Source organism: Lagopus muta, chromosome 2 (genome assembly GCF_023343835.1).
Source record: "Lagopus muta isolate bLagMut1 chromosome 2, bLagMut1 primary, whole genome shotgun sequence".
NCBI classification, from domain to species: Eukaryota; Metazoa; Chordata; class Aves; order Galliformes; family Phasianidae; genus Lagopus; species Lagopus muta.
Genome location: NC_064434.1, coordinates 109072672 through 109081567, shown reverse-complemented (window position 1 = coordinate 109081567; position 8896 = coordinate 109072672). Strand labels below are relative to the sequence as shown.

General features: G+C 40.4%; 1 protein-coding gene across 1 annotated transcript in view; it reads right to left on the bottom strand.

Annotated features, from left to right (window-relative positions):
- Positions 1-2119: 2119 nt before the first annotated feature.
- PAPOLG (poly(A) polymerase gamma) overlaps positions 2120-8896 on the bottom strand; it is a 31588-nt gene continuing 24811 nt past the window's right edge. The window contains exon 23 of the mRNA XM_048937684.1: positions 2120-2678. The gene's annotated coding sequence lies outside the window, so the exon portion shown is untranslated. The remainder of the gene's footprint in view (positions 2679-8896) is intronic.

The window sequence follows — 8896 nt, the reverse complement described above, 5'->3', positions numbered from 1 at the left end:
AAAAGCACATCTAGACAGTCTGCTGAATGGAAACAAACCAGACATATGAGGAGAAAATTAGGACAAGTTTCTTCTGTCATCTAAGCACAGGAGCTAAAGAAAGGAGACCAAGAAAGAGATGAAATAAGTGGCAGTGTTATACAGAAAGGTGGATGTAAAAAAGAGATAACTGCTTAACACACAGGTGTAGAAAAAAATGAGTATGATACTAGAGCCACTGATGTCCCGGCTCCAGCTCTGATCAACTCCAGTAAGACTCTGGACTACAAGCCAAGCCAGCAGTGCTGAAGGTCATCCCCCCCTGAATGATCTGTTTCACAGAGACTGAAACATGTAACTGCTAGCCAGCGCCTACCACTGCCAGTAGACCATTAGTATTTATCTTCCACAAGCTCCTTTTGGAAAACATGACATGAAAGCATAGAATGACAGTCGTAATAAAAGGATGGGCTAGAACTGACAATGTTGCAGTTAAAGTTTAGATGACAAGAAAATAACTAAAATTAAAAGTGAAGGGATTTTATCCTGTTTGGCAGAGGTAGGCTAAGAGTTATCACACTGGACCATGTGTAAATTACAAAAATCAAAGATAAACATGTGCAAACCAGAGGGGAATGATCTCATAATTTACTCTGGGAGAAGTAACAACCTATTGTTACCATTTCTTTTTAAATTCTAAACCCTGATCCAAAAACCTTACTCCAGCTGGAAAAGACAAGAGCGGTTTGAAGTTTGAAGTATCTAGAGAGAAACTGCTGTTTGCAAAGCACCATTCAGATGACCAAGAGACAATCTGCAAAAAGGAATGAAGTCAGGGATCAGTTATTTTTCATTTCTCCTTACCTTAGCTTCCTTTAAAAAAACATAAAGAACAGTTGGCAGCACAAGACAGATAAAAAAGAAACAAATAAGGAATCTGGAGCATTAGAACTGGGTCCCAGAAGAGCCCCGAACACACTGACTAGTAAAGCAAGAGCACCTCAGCAACATAGTAAAGAGAAGGATGGCTGAGTAGAGTCATCACCCCATAGGTGCACGGTATGAGGAGCACGGTAGGCTCCAGAGCTCCTGGAGATGGGCTGAAAGATGCACTATGAGGTTGCAGCCAGCAATAATATTCTGAAGTTGCGCCAGGGCTCCGGCCACAGCAACAACGGCCAAAAGCAACAAGCACCTCTTCCCAGAGCTTCTGTGGGACTAGCAAGACTCTAAAAAAAAGCAAGGCCAGTTTAGTGAGAGCTGGCTTTGCTGCTCAGAGCAGCAGCTAGGCTAACAGACCCTACAAAGCACAAGGTAGAACAGGCATCTCAGCACAAAATCTTCCTGAGTTTGGAAGAAATAGCAATCTGCATGAAAACTATAATTTTTCAGCAAGCCCTGAGTTTGGCAATGCTCAGCTTGAGGAAAGATGACTTATCTGCCAGATAAAGAGAAAGCAGCCCTCCAGAATGCACCAGCCTTCCGGAAGGCTGCTCACGAGACTGACAGCTCTGCTCTGACTTCCAGCAAAGTGCAGGACAACATGAAGCAGTTCTGCTTTGGCACAAGGCAGCCAAACCTTGAAACCAGTCAGACATACAAAGACAGACCCAACAACATAGAGTCTGCCAATAGCAAATTACTGAGACCCAGGGCATCTGAACTGGCGAAAAGAATTGCAAACCACTGGCTACATAGGTGACTGATTCAAGTGTGACAATCAAACTGCACGTGGATTCCAGTCGGCCAGCAAGTGCCACAGAGAGCAATGTTGTGCTTCTCAAAGTTAGAGATGAAAAAGGGAGGAAGGGCAAACAGCTGCCAAAGACTCAGAGGTCTGCAGATGCAGCCAGACACACAGTGAAAACTTGAAAGGAAGCAGTGGAAAGAAGCCAAAGCCTGTCACTCTGGAAGATACCACTGCTGACCAGAATGACAATTACAGATGTAGTTTTGCTAGTACAGAAAACAACCAAGGTGCTTTATTGGAACTCTGGAGAAAAATATCTCCCAAGTGAGAAATTTTATTTAGAAAGACATTCTACATATGAAAAAGTAGAAGGACAGCCAACACAAGATATTGGCCAACATCCATTCATCTGTCCATTGCCCATATCTGTACAAGAAGTATAAACAGTCTGTTGAGAGTGCAAAACAGTGGCAGCCAAAGTGAGAATTTTGTGGACAAACTGAAAGATAACTTTATGTGAAAGGCAAAAAAGAAGAGCTACAAATGCTTGACCATATTCCCAGTGTCTCTGCACATGAAGAGCCTTTTATGCACCAATGCAGATGGGCCTTTCTTGACAAGTTACAACATTCAAGTGCGTCCCTCTCAGGCACTGCAGAACTGACTCTTGCTCTCAGATGCGATGAAGAGGCTAAAAATGTCATCTCACAGCTTCCACTGCAATCTGGAAATCACAGTATCGCTGAGGCGGAGTTTTTAAACGTACTTCTCTCAGCCAATTGTTCTCTTGTGTGACAGATCTTGAAGCATTTAACCCAGAAAGCAAAGAGCTGTTGGATTTGGTAGAGCTCACAAGTGAACTCCAGGCTTTGCTGGTCTACTCACTTTATGAGTTGCACCTACACAAGGACTCTCCCTTCATCAACTTCTGGTGAACCAACAGGCCACTTTACATGCAGCAATATATGCAGTTACTTCTTTACGCATATGTATTCAAATGCAGTTGTTTCTGTAAAGAAAGGACACTATTAAACATGAAAATATATTTCTTTTATATAAGAAATCTGAAGTTGGACAGATTTCAGATTTTTTTAAGTTTTTAACTCCGGTCAGTTTTTCAGTTTTTACAAAGTTGTTATGTTTCTTTAAAGCATACAGGCTTTGGGACAAGTTTGTTATTACTTGGTCATATGGTTTTGGGTTGCTTTTTTGTTTGTTTGTTTTTGTTGGGTTTATTTTTTAATAAAAATTGAAGACAGTTGTGCTGTGGTCTTTTCCAACCGTAATGCTTTGACGATTTTCCTTTGCACTAGCTTCAGCATTACAAGTTTGCGTGTCGATGTAAGTAAGAACTGGGGGAGGGTCGGGGGGAGGGGGGGGGGAGGGAAAGAAGGCAGTAGATTTGAATAAAGTGCCCGACGATTTCTGCTGCCTTATCCCTGCCATCACAACATCTTGCTCTGTAAGGGCCTTGACGCCACTCTCCCACCGATCGTTGGCAACTGCGCTGCGTTCGTCGTATGTTGGTAAAATGCCCCCTAGTGTTCAGTGGGAAGATTTCCTAGAAGGATGTGCAAACGATCACTTCCTCCCTAAATTTCACTAAATCTGCTTCTAATAGCTTGTTGTGCTTGCGTGGTTTCATGCTCCTTCCAGCACAAGAGAGTAAAAAGATCTTGGTGAATAACGCAGAGAACTTCAATCTTTGCAGTATCTCCAGTTCTCATAGACAGAGAAAGCAGTGAAAGATGGCTAACAGCACCTTTTCCAAGAGCTACCATCGAGAAGCCTGCATAAACAACAATCTGCCTAACAAAATAAAGCAAGACCAAAGTTACCACTGGAGTTTATAAAGCATTTCTGTGAATCTCCATAATCTTTTGTTTAAAAAGCAAAATCAGTCAGCAAAGCTAATTCTAAATCTGCTTTGAAAGGTGTAACTTTTAAAGATGATTAAAAAACAGCTAGTTTTGTTACCTTTTCTTAACCTCTGAGAGAAGAAATGAATGAGAACCAATTCAGAACCAATACAACTTCAAAGCTGTTGAGAGACTAGAGACTCTTGCTTCACATGGTCAGCTATGTCTATACAAAATAAGATTTAAACTTAGGTAAGCTTTTCTATTTGGCACCCTTTTTCAAAACAATTAGAAGAATAAGGCAGAAAAGGTTCCATTTGGGAGCTCAGACTTAGCCATAGCCTCAAGATTGGACAGAATTCTGGAGACATTTTTATTTGTTAAGTAGGCTTGCTATCTGATCTGACAAATAGCTGGAATAAACACAAAATTATTCAAAATGTCTACTTGATCAAACAAAGCAGCAATTAAAAACTGTTACTAGCTTGTATATTGTTAGTGCTACCTCATTTCACTATCTTCACATGTTCTCGTATTCTGTTTTTAGGCTTCTAGGGCTTTCAAGCTTTTGGGGTGATTTATTACCTTGACTCTGCAGCACAGAGTGATCTAAGACAGCTCTTCATCTGCATGACAACCCCATTAAATGATAACTGTGCTCATCACGGAGTTGCTTGGGTTGGAAGGAACATTAAAGCTGCCCTGGCACTTAGCTGTAAGACGAGCTGCTTGCCCCCCACTAGATCAAGCTGCCCAGGGCCCCATTCAGCCTGGTCTTGGGCACCCTCCAGACATGGGACATCCACAGCTTCTTTGGGCAGTCGGTGCCAGTGCCTCACCACCTGCTGACTGAAAAATCTCTCCCCTAATATCTAAGCCAAGTCTCCCCTCTTTTTGTTTAAAACCATTCCCCCTTGTTTTATCACTATTAAACTGCGTAAGAAGATGGTTTCCCTCCTGTTTATAAGCTCCTCTCTAGTACTGAAAAGCTGCAATGAGGTCTTCCCAGAGCCTTCTCCAGACTGAACAAGCCCAGCTCTCTCAGCCTGTTTTCACAGGAGAGGTGCTCCAGCTAAGTTCTCTTTTGAATATCCTCTGCCCCTCGTAAGCCTCTCACTCACAAACTTTTCAACTTTGCAAAAGATACTGGCTGTTTTCCAGCCCAGAGCTATCTAATGCAGTGTGTAGCAATGTTTCACGAACAGAAGTTTGGTAGTTTGTATAAATTCTGTTCTGGCTGAGTGAGGTGGAGGGGAGCCAGAATTCTGATCTTCTTTGCATATAAAATACTAAAGCAGCGGAGACCAATGAACAACTTTATCCAGGAAAAAGTAGGAAAAATCACAGTCCTAAAGACATAGAGAAGGGGTATGTCAGCTTCCCTTGACTGGATTTGAACAGTTGTAATCAATAATGCATTCTTAGGCTTGTTCACAGAACAAGCTTTGATTACAACAGTAAGCTTAGTAAGTTTTTGGGACGTGCAACAATAGGTTAGCAATATATTTGAAGTGTCATGAACCCAAACATACTTTTATCAATTATTTATTTTTACGGGCAAAACTTCCACTTAGGTTGTCTGGAACTTTGTCTGAGCGATAAAAAACATGCAGCCATACAGACTTACTATTCATTTAAGTATTGCAAGAGAGATTTACCCAACAACTTGTTGTAAGCTCTCATTCATTCAGAAAGACATAACACACCAGTTCATATGTATAACATTCATAACTATACCTACCCTACTCAGTAGTTACAGTCCTTTCCCCATGAAGATATGTAGTTTTGCTGAAGCCAGCAGTCATTTTAAATATTGAATCTCAAGAGAGATAGCTCTGGGTCTAAAATGCATGACAACAAAATCAAGTCTCATATCAGGGCTGTGTGTTGGAGGCAAACCCATGGCAAAACCTAGCTGCTATGCTACTTAGTATTGCAGTACTTAACACACAGCTTGGGAATTAATATCACCAAGCAGCAATCTCTCCAATTCATTCAGTTCCACAACATCATTATGTGATGCTTAATGTCTCTGTGACTTTAATGCGTGACCTTAAGCAAGTAATCTCTCATATTAAGTGCTACTCTGTGATAGACAATTTTCCACAAAAGATGAAAGTACTGTAATGATTTACTCATTGAAAGGCTACATTCGTTCTTCGTACAGAAGCCAGGGCTGTATGGTACAACAAACAGCATCAGTGAAAGACATCTCTAGCAGTATCTGGATCAGAATCTCAGAGACCAGGTAAAAAGCCATCTACAATTTGGACAATCAGTACTCTGGAATTTTTTCACAACTCTGCTATCAGGAACTACTGGGATTCCTCCTAAACAATCTCATCAATCATATAACTAGCAGCCTAAAAATCAACAGGTGGTTACTTACAACCCCTAGAGGTAGTCACAACTGTCTTTCTTAGTGGGATACAGTAATGATGTGGACTGGGAACCCCCATTGCAGGCACAGACGACATGTCTTTAAAGGGTAAGGATCAAACACCATGATCTCACACATTCAGAAAATTTGGCTTCAGTTTCTAGTATTGCCACAAACTTTTGACATCTCAAGTTATTAATTTCTGTAGCAGATTCCTCCTATGTTAAAGCAGAGATTCAAGAAAAATTCTCATAAATATTGTAAAGAATCAAGTGTTGAAAAATAATCTGACATACTGTCAGGATCAGCCTTGAAGAAAGTACACAACGGTACTAAACCTTAATACAGAATGTTATGGGAAATTTGGTGGACACTCTGGTTTGTCCTCTCTCAAACTAGTTAGTGGCATCCATCACTTATCAAACAGAAGAACAACAACAGCTTCCCCTAACAAGCAGCTGAAAAAGAAAACAAACTAAGTGAAAGAAACAGCAACTGAGAAAAAAAAAACAAGTTCACATACAAGCAAGAGCTGATGAAATAACACGGTTTTGGTTAGGAGTCACTAAGAACCTGTGGGTAATTTCTAAGTTTTCTAAGGCTAAGAAGCCTTTTCTAAGTTTTCTAAGTGTTTTGCTTTTATTTGACGTTTGAGACCTTTGCACAAGAACAGAAAAGTGCAGCCGGGTTTCCCCACTGACATCACAACCACTGAAATAAGGGATGACCTTTAAGGCTGAGAAAATGCAAGATTAAGTCTGAACAGCCCCATCTGAGCTCCATAGCCAGTCTTCTGGCCAATGTTACTAAAAAGTGAACTGAAAACGTATTTAAATAAGCAGAGCCTGGAAAGCACTGAGATACTACCCTGACTGAATTTTCCCCCGGTGAAGTAATAACATGGGAGATACAATCAACTTCATTACTTATTTCTGTTAGAGGAATAATTTAGTAAATAGATTTACAGTTTTACAGTCTTGGGCCAAATATTTACCTTGGATTACAGAAAAGTAAATATCTCTGTACTTACACAGTTTATCATTTAGTGTAACACAATGATTTATTTATTGGGAGAGCAGGAGCACAGGGGATTCCCTTGCTTTTTCATTGCTAACAATTGATGGCAACAGACTCATTTTCCTCAAAATGCAACTCCCAGAGACATATTTTTGTCTCAACTGATTTTCTTAACTGTAGCATTTTCTATAAAGTGGCTGTCCACAGTATCTATCATATTCCTATTGCTCGTGATTTAACAGATTGGATTTGTTTTGTAAATACAAAGCCTATGCTGGTTTGTGTCCAAACTCTAACATAGCTGTTATTCTATGCAGTAACAGGCACAGTATTAGTAAAGACCTGTAAAAACACCTACAGTAAGGTGGAAAAACTAATGCATGCTATGCCAACCAGACAAAAACAGAAGTGAACGTAATGACCAAGTACAAGTCTTGCAATAAGTACTTACAAACTTCTGGTTTCGTGTATAAGAATCAGAGGCAGGATAAACATTCAGTTTCCTGAAGTTCTAATGCTTGTCTTGCTTAGAGGAGGAAAAAAAAAAAGCAAAACTCAAAATAATAGTTATTTTTTTAGCATAGTTATTAGGAATCTGTGGTATTGCTCACAATGACAAGTTTATTCCCTTCTGCTTAAGTAGTGGAAAAGGCTGTACGTAAAATGTAAATTCAACATCTAATGCATAAGAGAAAAAGAAATCTGAAAAAAAATTCAAAAAGGCAAGAGTAGTGCTAGAGACACAAAGCCAGGTGCTTGTACACAGAGCGATGTGCATATGCACTTGGTTACAGTGTTTATAGGATCTCTTTCTGTTCATGTCCACTGAGCACACAGGAAAATACTAAAAGTTGAAGAACAAAATTAATTCTAGCAATTTCTGGCTCTCGTACCTACTGGCTGTTTTCCCACTCATACTGCCATCAATGCACTTCGTTAGTTATTGCAAGTCAACACTTCCTGTTTTAAGACCACATTTTCAGTTACTTCCAAGTTTGCAAAAACAAAAAACCAAAAAAAACACAAATTCTTTGGAGTATGACTGCACACACTGCTCCCACCTGATTTTTTGGAAAAAGATGACTCAGTTGTTTCCAAGAAGAACACATGGGGAAAACATGATCCTTAATTATATTCAAAGAATTCTAAAAATTTTCAAGAAACTCTTCTTCACATTTCAGAAACAAGGACATGAAATTCAGTATGGAAGTTGTGCTGGTGTCACTATTGAACTTTTTACTGTTCTTTTGTAAAACCACACAAATCTGAGCACACGTTGAGCCTTTGAGAAGTCTGAACCTACGCACGCTTGCCAGATTTGCTTAGGAACAGAAAATATTCAGATTTCTCTCTATTGCACACTCTGCAGAGCCTGCTGGATGTTTCCTGCAGTAGGCTGCCCAGCTGCCCCAAACTGAAACTGAAAGAAGGTAGGTTATTTCTCCTTTGATTTCAAGGCTATCAGGATTTTCTGCCCATCAGCACAGAAAGAAGTACCGCCCATTTCACATGTAATAAAAGCAAGATTTATTTGGGTAGAAAAATAAGACAGCAAAGTAGACAAAAGTCTCAGATGAGACAAAGTGAAAAGGTATGGATAAGAAACAAGGACGGGTGAATGCAGCAGGATGAGTCAGACAGGGTCTTCCCTGCAAAGAGGAACTGCACAGAAGACAAGCTGACTCAGTTTGATTTCTATCAGTTTCTTGAATGTCAGACTGCTGAGAGCTCAACAAGTTGCATCTCCTGCAATAATAGAAGAAACACTCCCCTAGCTACTGTTTTGTTAGTATTCCTCATCCTCTACAAAAAATACACCAGGTCCAGCAGCTCCAGCCCTTGAGCTGCACCTACAGTGCCAGGCCAGTCAAAGGTGCAGACAGCAGCTGAAGAGACAGCCACAGATGGAGCCATGCCAACCAGTGAGCTCACAGCCCATGATTCCCCTTTCTTATCAGCTCCAAAAGCTGG